This window comes from Bos mutus, chromosome 2 (assembly GCF_027580195.1).
Source record: "Bos mutus isolate GX-2022 chromosome 2, NWIPB_WYAK_1.1, whole genome shotgun sequence".
In the NCBI taxonomy this organism is placed as follows: Eukaryota; Metazoa; Chordata; class Mammalia; order Artiodactyla; family Bovidae; genus Bos; species Bos mutus.
This window is the reverse complement of record NC_091618.1, coordinates 100,871,888-100,891,217: the sequence shown is the minus strand read 5'-3', so window position 1 is coordinate 100,891,217 and position 19,330 is coordinate 100,871,888. Positions and strand designations below refer to the sequence as shown.

The 19,330-nt window shown below is 36.1% G+C and overlaps 1 protein-coding gene and 1 pseudogene across 2 annotated transcripts in view; both read right to left on the bottom strand.

The window, feature by feature from the left end:
• Nucleotides 1-19,330, bottom strand: part of PSMD14 (proteasome 26S subunit, non-ATPase 14) — a 111,329-nt gene that overhangs the window by 50,226 nt on the left and 41,773 nt on the right. The window lies entirely within an intron of this gene.
• LOC138990451 (60S ribosomal export protein NMD3 pseudogene) lies at nucleotides 6,574-18,555 on the bottom strand (annotated as a pseudogene).

Below are 19,330 nucleotides of genomic sequence, written 5' to 3'. Positions count from 1 at the left end.
GATGCTCTCCAAGGCCCACTTGACTTCACATTTCAGACTTTTTTTTTTTCGACCAAGTATAATGCGTTTGACTTTTCATACTGTTCATGGCAATGAAACTAAGCCATGAACAGTATGAAAAGGCAAATGCATTATACCTGGTCAAAAAAAAAGTCTGAAAGCCTACAAATATATTACTAAATATACAAGGACTCAGAAAATATGATTCCAGTAATCTTCCTTCAAAGAACTTCCTGAAAATGAGCCAGTTGAGACCCCACAAATCAAAATTACAAAGTCAAAAATGGAAACGCCATTATATAAAACAATCTGTTAAGACTACTGAAAGACAGTTAAAAACAGAGACAGATCTAAATAATATAAATAACCAGGGTTCAAAACTACAGATATTACCCAATAACTATACAGAGCAATGGATAGAAATAAAAGTATACAAAACTCTATCTGACATATAGAAGGGGAAAAAAGAGATTTAAGTGTTGACTTAGACTAGTATATAAATACGGATTTAAGAATCTTTTGAACAACTTTAAAATAACCATGATAACCATTAAAGTTGATTATAGACCTTACCAAACCACTGGAGAAGAAAAAGCTAAGACAAAACTAACAATAAAAATCAGGGTACCAAGAAGGGAACAAAACAAAAATAGCAAACAACATAAGTTAAGACCAAATATATTGGTAATGAAAAAATATAAATGAAGTAAAAGTCTCTCATATGTGGTTTAAAATGGAAATTCATGTATGTTTCTTTTTATAAAACAAGCCACAATGGCCACCGTGTTTTACTCACCTTACTTTTCTTCAGGGATGTATTACATCAATAGATTTCCTAGTAGTAAATCACCTTTACATTTCCAGGATAAATTGTTCAAGTTTGATTTATTATTATGTTAACATTAAAAATATATTTATTTCTATTATTTTATATATTAGTATATTATTTTTACATAAGTGAGACTGAACAGGCATTTTATTTTTTCTGTTAAATTTGTCAGGTTTTGATATCACTACACTCAATTTATTAAATGTGTGGAAAGTTTACAACTTCCCATTTTCTATGTTCTAATAAAATGTACATATACTAAATTATGTATGTCTTAATATTTAAATTTGGACAAGCTCATTAATAAAATATTTACCTTTGAAGCTGATTTTAGAACTTGTTTTTATGACAGTGGTATTAATAAATTCAGGTTACCTGTCTTGAAACTAGATGGACTATTACATTGTTCCACAAAGTTTCATTTCATTTAGATTCAAAGTTATCCCCACAGAATCAGTCTATTTTATCTCTTTTTTTAAACTGTTCAATATGGATAACATTTCACATTAAATTTCTTTCTCCATATCACATTACTACTACCCAGAGAACTGATTTACATTTAAAAACAAAACAAACCATAATAAAAATATTGGTTAAGGGAACACTTCCTAATTCATTCTGTGAGGTCAACACTACCCGAATACCAAAACCAGACAAAACCACTACAAGAAAACTACAGATAGACCAGCATCTCTTACAAACATCAGTGAAAAAATCCTTAACAAATTACTAAAAGAACACAGGAGCATATTCAAAAGACTATCTATATATACGACTGAGTGGGATTAAAACTTGCAATGCAAGGATGGTTCAACAAACAGAAACTGGCCAATGTAATACACCACATTAAGCAAATGAAGGGTGGGGGGATAAATGATCATTTCTATGCAGAAAAATCATCTGAAAAAATTCAACACTCTTCATGACAAAAACACTTGACAAACTAGGTACAGAAGAAAACTACCTCAACACAATAAAAGTCATAGATGAAAAATTCACAGTGAACATAATGTCCCATGTTGGTGAAAAATTGAAAACTTTTCCTCTAAGATGAGGAACAAGGCAAAGATGCCTGCTTTTATCACTTGCTTCCATGGTGGCTCCATCAGTGAAGAGCTGGCCTGCAATGAAGGAGACGTGGGTTTGATCCCCGTGTCTGGAAGATCCCCTGGAAAATGGAATGGCAGCCCACTCCAGTATGCTTGCCTGGGAAATCCCATGGACAGAGGAACCTGATGGGCTACATATAGTCCATGGGGTTGTAAGAGTTGGACATGACTTTGCAACTAAACCACCACCACCACTCAACATAGTACTGGAAGTTCTAGTGAGAGCAATTAGTCAAGAAAAAAAAGTAGAAGGCATGCAAACTAGAAAGGAAAAACTACAATTATCTATTTGAGACAATATAATCTTATACATAGAAAATACTAAAAGTATGTTAGTTACTCAGTCATTTCTGACTCTGCCACCTCATGGAGCCAGCAGGCTCCTCTGTCCATGGAATTCTTTAGGCAAGAAAACTTGAGTTGAGTTGCTATTTCCTGAAAACTCCACCAAAAAAACCCTGAAGTCTCCATGAAAAGGGTATTAGATCTAATAGGTAAATTCAGTAAAGTAGCAGGACACAAAGTTAACACTCAAAAACAATGCAATTCATTAACAAATAATGAACAATCTGAAGAAGAAATTACAAAAATAATCTCATTTATAACATCATTAAAAAAGAATGAGATACTTAGGAATTAAGTTAACCAAGGAAATGAAAGACTTGTACAATGAAAACCACATATACTGCTGCAAGAAATTAGAGAAGATATAAATAAATAGAAATACATCCCATGTTCATGGACTGGAAAATTTAATATTGTTAAAATGTCAAGACTACTCAAAGTGATCTACAGATTCAAAGCAATCTCTGTCAAAATTTCAATGAAAACTTTTGCAGAAACAGAATACCTTTTCTAAAATCATATGAAATCTCAAGGGACCCTGAAGAGCCAAACAATCTTCAAAAGAAAACAAAATTAAAAGACTCACACTTCCTCATTTCAAAATTACTACAAAGACAGTAATAAAAAAAAATATGGCACTACACATAGGGACAGACATAAAAACCAGTGGAACTGAACAGAGAGCCAAAAATAAACCCTGGTGTATACAGTCAAATGATTTTTAACAAGAATGCCAAGGATGCCAAAACAATAACTGTAAATTATATATCCAAAATACAAAGAGAACTCCTCAAACAACAAAAAACCTAATTAAAAATGGGCAAAGAACTTGACCAGTACACCAGTGTTCACAGCAATATTATTCACAAGAGCTAAAGAGTGGAAGCAAGCCAAATGTCCACCAAAAAATGAATGGATAAGCAAAATGTGGTATACACACACATGGTGGAATATTACTCAGTCTTTAAAAAGAAATTCTGCAATATGCTACAATATCGGTGAACTATGAAGATGTTATTTTAAGTGAAATAAGCCAATAAAAAATGACAAGGACTATATGATTCCACTTACATGATGAAGTACTTACACAAAGCTGTCAAAAATCATAAAGACAGACAATATAATGATGGCTATTAGGGGCTACAGAAAGAGCAGTATGGAAAATTAATGTTTATTTCATGCAAAGATGAGCTCGATAAAGGACAGAAATGGTATGGACCTCACAGAAGCAGAAGATATTAAGAAGAGATGGCAAGAATACACAGAAGAACTGTACAAAAAAGATCTTCACGACCCAGATGATCACGATGGTGTTATCACTGACCTAGAGCCAGACATCCTGGAATGTGAAGTCAAGTGGGCCTTAGAAAGCATCACTATGAACAAAGCTAGTGGAGGTGATGGAATTCCAGTTGAGCTATTCCAAATCCTGAAAGATGATGCTGTGAAAGTGCTGCACTCAATATGCCAGCAAATTTGGAAAACTCAGCAGTGGCCACAGGACTGGAAAAGGTCAGTTTTCATTCCAATCCCAAAGAAAGGCAATGCCAAAGAATGCTCAAACTACCGCACAATTGCACTCATCTCACATGCTAGTAAAGTGATGCTCAAACTTCTCCAAGCCAGGCTTCAGCAATATGTGAACCGTGATCTTCCTGATGTTCAAGCTCGTTTCCGAAAAGGCAGAGGAACCAGAGATCAAATTGCCAACATCCGCTGGATCATAGAAAAAGCAAGAGAGTTCCAGAAAAACATCTATTTCTGCTCTATTGACTATGCCAAAGCCTTTGACTGTGTGGATCACAACAAAATGTGGAAAATTCTTCAAGAGATGGGAATACCAGACCACCTGATCTGCCTCTTGAGAAATTTGTATGCAGGTCAGGAAGCAACAGTTAGAACTGGACATGGAACAACAGACTGGTTCCAAATAGGAAAAGGAGTACATCAAGGCAGTATATTGTCACCCTGTTTATTTAACTTATATGCAGAGTACATCATGAGAAACGCTGGACTGGAAGAAACACAAGCTAGAATCAAGATTGCCGGGAGAAATATCAATAACCTCAGATATGCAGATGACACCACCCTTATGGCAGAAAGTGAAGAGGAACTCAAAAGCCTCTTGATGAAAGTGAAAGAGGAGACTGAAAAAGTTGGCTTAAAGCTCAACATTCAGAAAACGAAGATCATGGCATCCGGTCCCACCACTTCATGGGAAATAGATGGGGAAACAGTGGAAACAGTGGCAGACTTTATTTTTCTGGGATCCAAAATCACTACAGATGGTGACTGCAGCCATGAAATTAAAAGACGTTTACTCCTTGGAAGGAAAGTTATGACCAACCTAGATAGCATATTGAAAAGCAAAGACATTACTTTGCCAACAAAGGTTCGTCTAGTCAAGGCTATGGTTTTTCCTGTGGTCATGTATGGATGTGAGAGTTGGACTGTGAAGAAGGCTGAGTGCTGAAGAATTGATGCTTTTGAACTGTGGTGTTGGAGAAGACTCTTGAGAGTCCCTTGGACTGCAAGGACATCCAACCAGTCCATTCTGAAGAAGATCAGCCCTGGGATTTCTTTGGAAGGATGATGTTAAAGCTGAAACTCCAGTACTTTGGCCACCTCATGCGAAGAGTTGACTCATTGGAAAAGACCCTGATGCTGGGAGGCATTGGGGGCAGGAGGAGAAGGGGACGACAGAGGATGAGATGGCTAGATGGCATCACTGACTCGATGGACATGAGTCTGAGTGAACTCCGGGAGTTGGTGATGGACAGGGAGGCCTGGTGTGCTGCGATTCATGGGGTCGCAAAGAGTCGGACATGACGGAGAGACTGATCTGATCTGATCTGATCTGATTTTAGTTTAAACCAGTTAATTACTTAGAGCTAGGCAAGGAAACACATTCTGGGTACAAACTCAACTGAACAAATAAAACAATATAAAATTGACAATATAACCTAAAATTGCTGAATATAGGCATACATTGGAAGCACTGTGAGTTCAATTCCAGACCACTGCAATAAAGTAAATACTGCAATAACTCAAGCCATATAAATATTTTGGTTTTCAAGTACATATAAAAGTTATGTTTATTCTATACTGTAGTCTAAGTGTGCATAGCACTGTGTTTAAAAAATGTATATACTTTAATTTAAAAATACTTTATTGCTAAAAAATGTTAACCATCTTCAGTGAGTCATAATCTTTTTGCTGGTGGAGGGTTTGAAATATTGAGAACTACCAAAACATGACATCGAGACACGAAGTAAATAAATGCTGTTAGAAAAACAGCACAATAGACGTTCTCAATGCAGAGTTACCACAAATGCTCAATTTGTGGGGGGAAAAAAGAAACACAAACAATTATCTGCAAAGGACAATAAAGTGAAACTAGGTAAAATGAGGTATGCCTCCACTAAAAAAGAAAAAAACCTTGAAAAAATAGTTGCCCCATTTATAACAAGTCAATACCCAAGTTAACAAAATACTAAAATCTTACCGGAAAATTGGGCAAAGAATATAAAGCAACTAATTACATAAGAAATAATGAAATAAATATGAAAAATGTTCAACCTCACTAGTTGACCTCCTTTAATTATGAAATGCCAATTAACACATTAAGACATTGTTGTTGCTGTTGTTCCTATCAAACAAGCTTTACAATGCCCAATTTTGGAGCGGGTATGATAAAAGACACACACTCAGCACTATTGGTGGGAAAGTGAATTAGTACACTCTATCAGAAAAGCAACTGAGCAATGTACATCAAGAGCCTTACAACTGCACAAACTTTTTAACCTGCTTTTGCACTACTAGAAATTGTTTAAGTAAATAAACGGAGATGTTAGCATGAACCAGAACATTCATGATAAACCTTTTAATAATGCAGATAAACCTGAGAACAAAACAACCAATAATTTAAAAATACTGTTTAAAACTCCTTTCTCTGTGATCTCAGATGACTCTAGCCATCTTAATTATCAATATTACCTTAAGTTAAAACTACCCTAGCCTTCTGCTATATTGAATGAATTGAATTTAGAAAGATGGTACTTGATGTACGAGACAGCAAAAGAGACACTGATGTATAGAACAGTCTTATGGACTCTGTGGGAGAGGGTGGGAAGATTTGGGAGAATGTCATTGAAACATGTGAAATGTCATGTATGAAACGAGATGCCAGTCCAGGTAAAAAAAAAAAAAAAAAAAAAAAATGTAAAAGCATGTTTAGTGCTTGAAGGTTTAGATAACCTCCAAGGAATCACAACTTGCAAGCTTTTAAACCCAGGGCTACACAATATATGAAAATACTAATGTCTCATATAAAAGAAAGCCAATAAACCTATTTGTAAATGGCCTAAATTTCAGTAATAATTCCATTCTCTGTAATTTTTAATCTAAACCTTCAAAGCCATCAACTTTTCAGTTCTTCAAGTGAGCAACTGAAATAGTTGCATTTATTCAGGTTTAAAACTAAATTTCTCTTCTCTCAATGTGAAGGCATAGACAGAACAGACAGTAAAAGTATTTTGCCCAACATCCTGACCCTACAGATGTGGAAACCATATACAACATGATCTCATGTCATCATCGATTCACCTTCACCACCAGTAGCATCTTGAGAAATGTGAAGGTCTTCAAGCATCTCAGCCAGACTAATTCGAGGTGCTCCTTCATCATCTGTGTCACTTTCCACAGGAATGGTTGAATCTCTATAAATGTTCACATTTTTTCTAATTGCTTCATCTTCTTCAAGATCTTCAAGGAAATCTTGGTATTGCCTTTCATCATCTGTATCTGTGTTTTCTCTATCTCTTGCAAGCTCTTTCAGTTTCCAGTTCCTTGACGCTGACGTCTGGTACGGTCATAGCTCTTCTTGATTAATACCACATCTGGGACTCTATCTGATTTCATTTTGTTGACATGCTCATCATTTGTTACAGTTGACCAAATCAAACCCCAACACCAGGTCTCCAGGATTTAGAAGATGTCCCAAATGAGTGCGACAAAAATACTGTTTATCTGTATTCATTTCAGATGTTTTCTGTGATTTTTTGATATCATTCCAGCACCTGCACTGCGTTTTATATCTTGGACTATGCTGCATTCCATAACAATAAACTCCTCCAGTTGTTTGGGATGGCATAAACTATTGAAAGGGTGACTCAAAAAAGTGTTCCCATCAATATCTTGTAGGGTATTTGGATCTATGAGGTGGATGACTCGTCACTCGAATACACACACAAATCTGGTTCATGTTTCCCAGGCTTTGTGCCAGTTTTGGAGACAGACAAACAACATTATCCTTGCATATTGGAACAATTTCCAAAGAAAAAGTGCTTTTGTAATTATATGTATTACTATGGATATCCTGAGAGATCAGTCTCTGTGAGGCTTTGTATCTAGTAGGGACGGTACACTGAAGAAACTCTACCATCTTCTGAGCATGTTGTTTTGAGGAATAATAGAAACCAGACCATCATGAATTTCTTTGATACTGAAGTGTATCTTTTTTTGACTGGCTTTTGACTATATGTAAGGGAAATCAGCCCTGGGTGTTCTTTGGAAGGAATGATGCTAAAGCTGAAACTCCAGTACTTTGGCCACCTCATGCGAAGAGTTGACTCATTGGAAAAGACTCTGATGCTGGGAGGGATTGGGGCAGGAGGAGAAGGGGACGACAGAGGATGAAATGGCTGGATGGCATCACCGACTCGATGGACGTGAGTTTGAGTGAACTTCGGGAGTTGGTGATGGACAGGGAGGCCTGGCATGCTGCAATTCATGGGGTCGCAAAGAGTCGGACACAACTGAGCGACTGAACTGAACTGAACTGAAAGGATTCCACTTCAGAGTTCTTCACTCTCAGAATCTGAGCGACCAGTGTGGATAAAGTGACTTAATATCATATAGGAAATATCCAAAAGAACTTAATAAAGCTTGGAAAAGAGAAGGTACAAAACAGCTATCTTCAAAGATATGAAGAGTTGTTAGACAAAGTTCAGACTAACAGCTCTTAAAGTGCAGTCCCTAAATCAGATACATCAGCACCACCTAGTAATTTGTTATAAACGTACATTCCTACTGAATCAGAAATTCTGGGAGTAGAATCCAGAAATCTTGGTATTTAGAAAGCCCTCCAGGTGATTCTGATGCCTGCTAAAACTTGAGAACCCTGACTTAGACCACATAGTTTGTAGAACTACAGGTAAACGGAATAAAGCTTATGGGGAGACTGAATTTGGGCTCCATATAAGAAAAAGCTTCTACTGCTCCAAACTATCTAAAGAGTTCCAGTTAATGAGTTCCCTGTAATTGCAGTTATTCAAACATAATTGGTTCAAGTGGGGAATGTGTTACAGAAGGGTTCAAATATTTGATGACTAATTAAATATTTTGGGGTTTGTTTCTAACTTAGTATACTACCAATTATCATATTGCTTTCCAAGGGAGCCATCTCAAATTCAACATCTTCAAAAATCAAACTTACAATTGTTTCTCTACAAACTAACCTTACCAACTTATTTTAATCTTAAGTCTCAAACTAGAAACCTAGGCAAAATTTTCACTGACTCTCCTTCGGTCCTTATAGTCAATACATCACCAAGTTTTATCAATTCTTTTGTTATTCTGCAGTATGACAGAGATATACTTTAAAATTCATTTTTGGGAAAAGAGTTTCAAGAAAATACCATCCATAACAGTTCATTTCTAGTTAAGTAAGTCTAGGATATCATGAATATCCACTCTACCCCTCAAATTCATGTCTAAGAAAAATCCTGGAGTGGAAAAAAATCTGTTTATCTTTGTTTAACCTGAATTTTTCCAATTCATTCCATGGTCCACATGGTCCTCTCAGAGAAAATCTGGACTTTCCTTTTCAGGCTGTGAAACAATTTATCATTTTCTCAAATGTGAGGCAGAGATCAAGCTCAGGTTCCAAATAACATTTAAGTATTTACCATGGGTCTAGCACTAAAGCTTCAAGAAGCTTATATTGTAGTTGGAAAGGCAGATTAAACACACATTGGCACAGACTATCAGAAATAAAATACAATTTTTGACTTCTAGCAATGTGCTCTTTCCACTATAGCATACCATCCCATTTTCAGATGGCCAAATCTACTTATTCTGGAGGCTTAGTTCTTTTCCTTTGTTTACAATTTTAGAATCCTCTGCCACCTGGAGCCATTTCCTATTAAAGAAAACAGAAATAAGTCTTGAGAATAAATAGATGTTCTTTCCACCTGAAAGTTAGTATGCCCACTGAGAACAGGGAACATCTCTGGGCTTCCCTTTATTTACTGAAATCTAGATAGACACAGGGGGCTTAGCAGAGCAAAAGGCACTACTGAATTTACTTATAACACAGTATGTACACTACCATGAAAACAAAAATATGCCTTTTTATTAAAACATGTTGTAAGAAATAAGTCACATATAACATTTAGGGCTGTTTTTTTAATCAAAGCTTCCCTGGTGGCTCAGATGGTAATGAATCTGCCTGCAATGCAAGAGACCCAGGTTCAAGCCCTGGATCAAGAACCCTGTAGAAGGAAATGGCAACCCACTCCTGTACCCCTGCCTGGAAAACTCCATGGGCAGAGGAGCCTGGTGGGCTACAGTCTATTGGGTTGCAAAGAACCAGATGCGAATGAGCAACTAACCCTTACACAAATGGTAGAAAAATAATAAAACAAGCACAGTTCATAAAATATCACCTTATTCAAATGATTAAATCATGGCTGTGTGTGTGTGTGTATATAAGCATACAAAATTACTTGAGTATTACTTTAATATATTTTAAAGAAGTAAGTAAATATACTCAATAAAATAGGACTTCAATTTTTTAGTAGAGATATCAAGTAAGTTGTCAAGATACTTGAGGTGCTAGATGGCTACACCCTAAGCAAATAGAGATATCCAGGTATAGCTCTATTTCAAGTGTTAAACAACTGAAGGGAAAAAACCGTGTGAGTCAAGGGATTCAAAGAGGAGAAATATACATGAAGTGGTAGTGGGCAAAGAGGGACTTTCAGGATTGGGAGGTGCCATCCAGGAAAAGAGACATAGGATGGTTTTCATTCCTCAACCACAGAAAGTTTCCAAGTCCCTTTACCCCTATCCTCCTGTCTCAAATTTACAACCCTATGACTTTAGTCAGAAACAAAAGATTTTACAATTAGAAACTGATACAAACTTTAATGTTAGATTTAAATCACCTGTTAGGCTATGTTTACGTTCAACTAAAATGAACATCATAGTGACTGCATATAATGACAAATTATGTATCTTCCATTCAAAGGATGAAAAATATCCGAATAAATGTACAGAATTTAAATTACTTCAATTATCTTTCACTTTACTGAGAATTTATTATGTTTATAAAGAACTAGGCAAAATGCTGGCTAAAGTAAAAAAATGTTAAATTATATAAATGATACAATGGTATAAATCAAACGAAAATCTTGGCCCCAATATTTTTTGAATTTCAACAATTTGCTTAGGATATTATTATTACAAAAATAAACAATGAAGAAAATGTTTCTTTCTCGTGCTTAATCAACAGCATAGCTCTAAAACTCCCAACTTAGATGGTATGTGAACTATTTAAGTTAACTCTGTTGACCTTATAACAACTCTGCTGCTACTGCTAAGTCACTTCAGTCGTGTCCAACTCTGTGCGACCCCATAGACGGCAACCCATCAGGCTCCCCCATCCCTGGGATTCTCCAGGCAAGAACACTGGAGTGGGTTGCCATTTCCTTCTCCAATGCAAGAAAGTGAAAAGTGAAAGTGAAGTCGCTTTCTGACTTTTAGCGATCCCATGGACTGCAGCCTACCAGGCTCCTCCTCCATCCATGGGATTTTCCAGGCAAGAGTACTGGAGTGGGGTACAACTCTCTAACCACCATAATAAACAAGTTCAGAAAGTCTTTATTTTTTAAAGATTGAATATGATATGACAAACTCCAAGGTGCTTTAAAAAACAACTATTAGAATTACTAAAGACATTTTAATAACTAAAGTGGTATTAAGCAAAAGAAAAAAAAAACTAAATTGGTCTGTACTTCACACAATAAATACATACATAACTCACAAAAGATAAGCAAAATAAGAAATATCCGAATATTCTACAACCTTATAGTCTATTGTTAAAACTTAAATGGATGCTAACAATTTGAAAATTGGAAAAAAACTGGAGAATGATTTAGTTACATACTACTATAAAAAGACATGGAACTAAAATGCACATACCCCTCATACAAACAGGGCTTCCCTTGTGGCTCAGCTGGTTTAAAGAATCGACCTGCAATGCGGAAGACCGAGGTTCAAACCCTGGGATGGGAAGATCCCCTGGAGAAGGAAAAGGCTACCCGTTGCAATATTCTGGCCTGGAGAATTCTATGGACGGTATAGTCCATGAGGTTGCAAAGAGTCAGACATGACTGAGTGACTTTCACTTTCACTCATACAAATAAGAAATTGAAATAATTGCTTTTGCTGTATAAGTCCATAATACTCAAATCCTACAGGCACAAAGTTAAAATCACTTTAAGTAAGCCTGACTCTTTTTTTTGCCACTTCATTTTTTTAATTGAAGGACATTTGCTTTACAGAATTTTGTGGTTTTCTGTCATACATCAACAAGAATCAGCCATAGGTACACCCATGTCCCCTCCCTCCTGAACCTCTCTCCCATTTTCCTCCTCATCCCACATGACTTTTTAAAGTTAAGTTTGTTTAGAATGAGGTAGGGTAAATTCATACCTTTAAACTGACTAAGAGTATAAGTCAGCTATCTAACAGAATTGCAAGGTAAAACAGGTAAGCCACAGGCACAAGTAGTGTGACTGACCTTTTATACATTCATGAAGATCTACCTGACCAGTGATATAACACCTATCAGGAACTCCACAAGGGCATCAAACTCTGTACAACTGAGTTTTAATCTGTTACATTTTGATCTGTTTTGATCTGGTACATTTAGTAAAACAAACTGTCATCCAGGTCCACAAATTGTAAATGTGGTTAAATTAAAAGAGATATGAGTTGTTTTTGTGGGACTTAACCACCTGCCCTCATTAGAAGGTTAAAATCTGATCCAGCATAGAAAGCCATGACTTTTACTTGGGCAGCCCTTGTTGACTAAGTGCTAAAAAAAAAAAAAAAAAAAAGGCATTTACCATTATAACAGGATAAAAACTAACACCTCAAAGTGTTACCTACTCAGGCCTTTTAACAAATTTGTTAACACTATTAGTTATATTACTCCACCTTTCTCTTAGTGTGAACTGGTATCAATTATTTAGCCAATTCTATAATGTTATTAAAATACCTGCTGATTAAACATGAACCAAAGTGTCACTTAAAAAGAAATGTAAAATAAGTAACATCACTGAATTGCAACAGTCCAAAAAAATCTAAAAATATAAGTTACCTTGGGCAATGACATAAAACATTTCTAGACTTATTTAAAAGTTGTTCTAGGATTAAAATATTACATGGATTTATTTATTTTTATAATGGCTATTTTAAAGAGTATATTTGGTCCTGCATTATAGAATTATCTTTTAGGCCTGCTAAAATGTTTTTCAACACAAAAAAACATTTTATTAACAAATGAAGGTGACTATTCTAAAAAATAAAATAAAACCTAAACATATATTACATAGCTGACAGGAAATAAATCTTAATTTCTGGCATTGCAATACAGCCCTTCACAAATTCCGTCAAAAATTTAAAAATTTGATGAAACCACCATCTTCAGTTTCCTCAGTTAAAAACCCCTAGGCAGGGGGTACCTGAACAGAAAAGAAGAAAATTCAAACATATACAAATAACTACCACTGTACTGTTTATCTCTTACCGAGCAAGGTAAGAAACAACCTTTTAATACTTTAATTTTGTGAGTATTAAACAACTAGTGTGAAAAACAAGCTGCATGTAAACTATTTCTACTGCCTGAGCTTCAATGCCTAGCTGAGGCAACCTGTTATAGGAGGTGTTAATTGGCAAGAGGAGTACAAGTCAGAAGCATGTTCCCCATCGTCCTAACCCAGCAAGGCTAGGTCATTAAAGTGGAAATGAATTCTTTCATGTCGACTTAACCCTTTCAATGCATGCTTTCAGCTGTTTTCTCTCAATTAATTTTAAAAACTTGTTACTTTTTAGAGTTAAAAAAAAAAATGGTCCAAAAAAAGGTCCTTTGGCTGACAGTTCCAATGTCTACATTATTCAGAAGAGAAGAACAGAGCAAGTTAATTGCATTGTAATATTGCAACGCTCCTCTCTGAAAAACATATAAACTAAACATATTTGCTTATTTTAACACTGAAAAAAGATACAGGATATAGTGTTTAAAATTAGCTCAGAACCATTTAGTCATATAGGGCTCTGATTTACAATTCTGTTTAAGATACATGGGCTAACTCATAATGATAACTTAAGTATCTTAACCTTGGGACACAGTAGTAATAATTTTTTTAATTTCCACAATGTTCATATAAGAATCTCCATTATGAAAATGTTTTGAAACATATATAAGTTAAACACCTTTCTAATTAAGTTTCATTATTCTGATAAGGTGCAGAGTCAAAGCATATCCTGATGACTGGTTGCCAAAAAGCCAAAACTCCTTTTATGGCATGATCTCAGAGGTTTCCAGATGGCACATTAATTCTTTAAAAAAAAAAAGACAAAAAGAAGGAAAGAAGAATAAGAATAGGAATTTTAAAACAATGATGCATTGCTTTTGAAATGCCATATGTATAAATACTAATATTCCCATATAATAAGCATTATAGCCATTTAAAACTCAATTACATAAATAATATTCTAAATATTATGATTAAAAAATTAACACACATATGCTACATTTTTCACCACTGAATAATCTTGGAGGTATTTTCCTTAATAAAAATATTATCAGAGTAAGAACTAAACATTAGTAAATCTATAATGCCTAAAACTATGACTCGTGATAAATCAATAAAAAATTACCAGCATGACAACAGAGACGTAATTTCATCTACTGTTGTACAGTGGAGCTCTCAAGTAACTCTAACCAACAATACACTTAACTAAAAACTTGATCAGCAAGGGTTGAGATAATAGTAGGCAATGTAATGGTTTGAAGATGTCAAAAAATGAGAATTATACACGCTATATTCCTATACCCTAATATTTATTCTTTTCCTCCCTTTTATCATTCATCTTCTTCTTTCAAGTCTTTTCATCATTGACACACTCAGTTCCTGCCTCTCTGGAAACTGACATTTTCCCTTAGGTCTACTGAGCTCATCCAATATAGCAAACCTAAGGAACTATCCTGGAGTCAACATTTTGAGAATACAAAAATTTCAGTGGGGAACAGGCAGTGGGGTGAGGCAAGGTAGCAGTCAGGGAAAAGGGGAGGTAACACCATTACTTGTTTATAAAGACACCTGATAAGTAACACAGGGACTGGTGGCCTAGTGAATAACGCCGAACTGTGACATTTCTTTCTCTTTAAGACCACTCCTGATACTCACTTTGAAACAGTTTTCACCTACTTAAAAACCTGTGTGTGTAAAATATGCCATAAGCACCAACCACTTTAGCCATTTATGAAATTCGTCTTATTAGAACAGGGACCAACTGTCTCCCATTCTGGGTGACTTTCACTCTGACCCATAGCAATGAAGAAGGAACAAGTACAATGCTTAACTACCTCTGTTATAAAGAAGCATAATTCATAGAGGACTGCTTAGTTAAACTTTTAATTTCCACAATATCCATACAAGAATCCTTATTATGAAAATGTTTTGAAACATGTATGAGTTAAACACCTTTGTAATTAAGTTTCATTATTTTGATAGGGTGTGCTGTCAAAGCATATCCTGATGACTGGTTGCCAAAAAGCCAAAATTCCTTTTATGGCATGATCTCAGAAGCTATAACTTCAAATGTTTAGGAGTGGCTAAAACATGCTATCTTTTATAATTGGACACAGGGTCCCAGAATCAAGGAGAATCTCAAAAGTCCTACAACAGAGCATTAAGGTATTAGAACTGTTTCAAAACAGACCCTACAATTGACTTTAAAGCTTTTATAGGCGCTGATGGCCCTTTTTCCTTTTGTACTGTTCAACTATTTATGTATTTAAATTACAAAACATGTAAAATACAGTCAGCCACAAACAAACTGGTTATTTTGGGAAGCATTCATAATTAAGTAGCTGCTCATCTTCTATAGTATGCAAAGTCATGTATGGAATGTTATACACACATACAAAGAGTGCATGTTTTATTTATTTACTCAACCACCACAGACCTGAGAGCCCAATGCCATGTACTGGTTATACAAAGGTAAACAGGCCCCTGCCCTTAAAAGGTTTACAAACCAGAAGGCAGGCAAGAAAAACTATAAAAGCACCACAAAAGCATATATTGTGGATACAGAAGTCAGAGAACAATGCAAGTTCAATCCGTGGGTCAAGAATATCCCCTGGAGAAGGGCATGGCAACCCATTCCAGTATTCTTGCCTGGAGAATCCCATGGACAGAATAGCTTGGTGGGCTACAGTCCACAGGGTCACAAAGAGTGGGACTCAACTGAAGTGACTTAGCACGCACGCACGGATGCCCTGAATATGTTTACAAACCAGAAGGCAAGCAAGAAAAACTATAAAAGCACCACACAAGCATATATAGTGGACACAGAAGTCAGAGTTATGTACTTGATACAATCTTCCCTTATGCTAAGAACTGAAAAATATGTAGAACTTATCCAAGCAAAACAAAAAGGAGAGGAGTGGCAAGGAAAGGCATCCCAAGCAAAGAAAATAACACATTTAAAGGCACAGAGACACAAAAAAAGCCATTATCCTGCACACTACCATTCAAAAAAAATTTTTTAAATAAAATGGGCTGAAGATCAAACCAGTCCATCCTAAAGGAAATCAACCCTGAATATTCATTGAAAAAGACTGATGCCGAAGGTGAAGCTCCAATACTTTGGCTACCTGATATGAAGAGCCAACTCATTGGAAAATACACTGATGCAGGGAAAGATCTGAGGACAAGAGAAGGGCGAGACAGAGGATGAAATGGTTGGATGGTATCAATGACTCAATGGACATGAGTCTGAGAAAACTCCAGGAGATGGTGAAGGACAGGGAACCCTGGCATGCTGCAGTCCACAGTGTCTCAGAGTCAGACACAACTCAGCAACTGAACAACAAATGGATTCTTAAGCAGCCAAACATGAGTTAATACTGCTTCCATTTCAATGAGTATTTTACTGAAGATGTGACTTTTTTCAAAGACCATTTTTAAAAGAAGTGCCTTTTCTTATCCACACTTTAGCCTTTTATGAAAAATGTTCAGCACTTCAGAATACAAATCAGTCTGGAGTTCTCTGACATGCTTAAAAGACACAGTTGTTAAGACAATAGAGAAGATGATGTGCTTTCCATACAAAATGCTGTCATACAGTAAGTAATATGTAGTATCTCTTTGGTTTATGGTATTTGCACAAATATTCTATCTGACTCAATCTTGAGGCCAAGGGCTATTTCTATTTAACATATCAAGTTCTCAAAATATTTTTTTTTTTCTGTAAGTATTTATAAAAAGCTGATTGTGTGATATCCAAGCAATGGGTACCCCTGGAAGAGAAGACACAGTTCAAGACTGTGATTAGTTGGATTACTGATCAGAGGAGCTGAGGGTTAAATGGATGCTACTGTGATCAGCTGTTAGAGCCACTAAGCAGTCATAAGAGCCAGGCTCTAGAGGTGTTAACACAGAATACTAATAACCTTGCCTGTTTGGGTATATCCTGCTTTATATTTTTTCAAATATGTTATTTATCTCATCTAATGAAAGAAGAGAAAGACCAAGGAATGATATATAAGAAAAAGCACCATACATACAGAGGAGAGGGATTTCAAAAAACTTGGAGTGAATAGGAGAGGAAAAAAAAAAGGACTTGGGAAAACTGTGTGCTAGGAACTATGACAGGAGCTAGATATATGATGAACCAATTCCATGCTGTGCTAGTCTTTAAAATGGAGGTAGGAGACAGGACAATTATACAAGTAAATAAACCTCAGGCCACATCCCGAATCTCCAGAATCTGAATGCCTCTTACCACCCACATAATAGCACTCTGGTGATAACTATAAACATTACATGAACATAAAATCCATCTATATCTCCCCTTTAACTAATTTTGCTTTTATTCTTATTAGAAATTATCTGAGATCTTCTTTCCTTCCTATTACCTTGTTTAATCAAGACCTGATATTACTATACAAAGTGGAAATTCAAATCAATACAGCTATAGCAACACTATATGTAGCCTATCTACATGGCGGGTTACACCCTGCCCAAAGAGCAACAATATAAGACTACCAAAAGCCATTACAGCAATCAGTTATTCACTGAAAATTAAGCATCCTAACATTTTAGTCTCAGTGGGACTAGTTTTCTTCTGAGTATAAACCACTGAAGTTCATCCTCAAGTAGGGCTGCAAAATAAACTATTAGTTAAGTCTGAATTTAGATAAATGAATACTTTTATGTACATCCCATACAATATTTGGGACATACTTACATTTTTAAAATATTTATTGTTTACCTGAAATTCAAACTTAACTGGGCATCCAGTATTTTTCTTTGTGAACTACGACAACCCTATTCCCAAGTAACAAGTAGTTTCTGTTCTAAGTCCATATTCTAACTCTCTCCCCCATTTCACTTGTTCTGTGTAGCTTAAGCCAGAGGCAACTTTATATTATTACACACACCAACAGCTTTTTCAAAATGAACTGTTACCTCTTTGTCTTCAATTAAGTAATAAAGTGTTCTTGCCAAAAGGTCACTAAGTTTCCTCTTATAGGGGAAAAAAAAAAGCACATGAAATTTATATCTTAATGATACACAAATCATATTTTTATTCTTATTGGAAATCAGCATCTACTTTGAAATATCTTCTCTCTCTAAATGTTAAAATAATCATTCATTAAATAACAAATGCACGTTTTACTTTAGATAAGAAAATACAGTTCTGAGCACATTGTGCACACGACCCTGCTGGTGGGCTCCGCTGCTGACACTGGACTCACCAAGCATACCCAGAGCCACACTCCCTAGTGCCACTAGATTTTCCCTGCGACACACTCTTCTCGTCGTGTTGAGTCCCCCTTAAGTAAAACACTGTATAAGGGCTTGGGATTCGCTTGCTCGTAACTTTGTGCAGCACTGGGTCAGTACTCTGCATACTACCATTGCTCGTTGACAGACTACCTAATAGAAAAGGCTACTATCATAACTGAGAGAATTCCACACTAGAGAAACAGGATCCTGCACACACACACAAAGATGCTCAATAAATAACTCCTCAATCTCTTTATAAATAAGTGCAGTTTCGGTTTTTATTTTTTTGATCACTATCTCACCCACAAACATGCCAAGAAAGGCGTTCTGATGCCTCTGTGAGCCAAGCAGACATGAAAATGCCAAAGGCAATCCTATGCTTGTGTGGTCTCCATTAAGAATTGTAGATCCCTTCTCTCGGGAGAAGTATATCCACAAGGCCGAATAAATAAGAGGCTAGAGAAAAGGAAGCTAACAACTCAATGGACATGAATTTGAGCAAACTCCGAGAGATAGTGAAAGACAGGGAAGCCTGGCTTGTTGCAGGTCACGGGGTCAAAAGAGTTGGACATGACCTAGCAACTGAACAACAGAACCTACTTAGAAAGAGACGAAGAAACTGAGATAGGAAACCAATGAGGCAGCAGACTGGACACAAGGCTTATTACTATTTAGGGAATTAAATCCTCCTTAGGCCTAAGAGTAGAAAGTTGCCTCCCTGGCAAGAGAGGCCAGTGAGGCAGTCAGGTGAGCAGCTGAGAGGGAATGAGAGCAAAGTGGCGACTATCCACACAGCAAACAACTAATGCTTTTATCTAACCACTGTTAGTTTCTTTTAAAACTTATTGAGGAGTCACAAAAGACTGTGGTACACTCACTAAACAGCTTATGAAATAAAA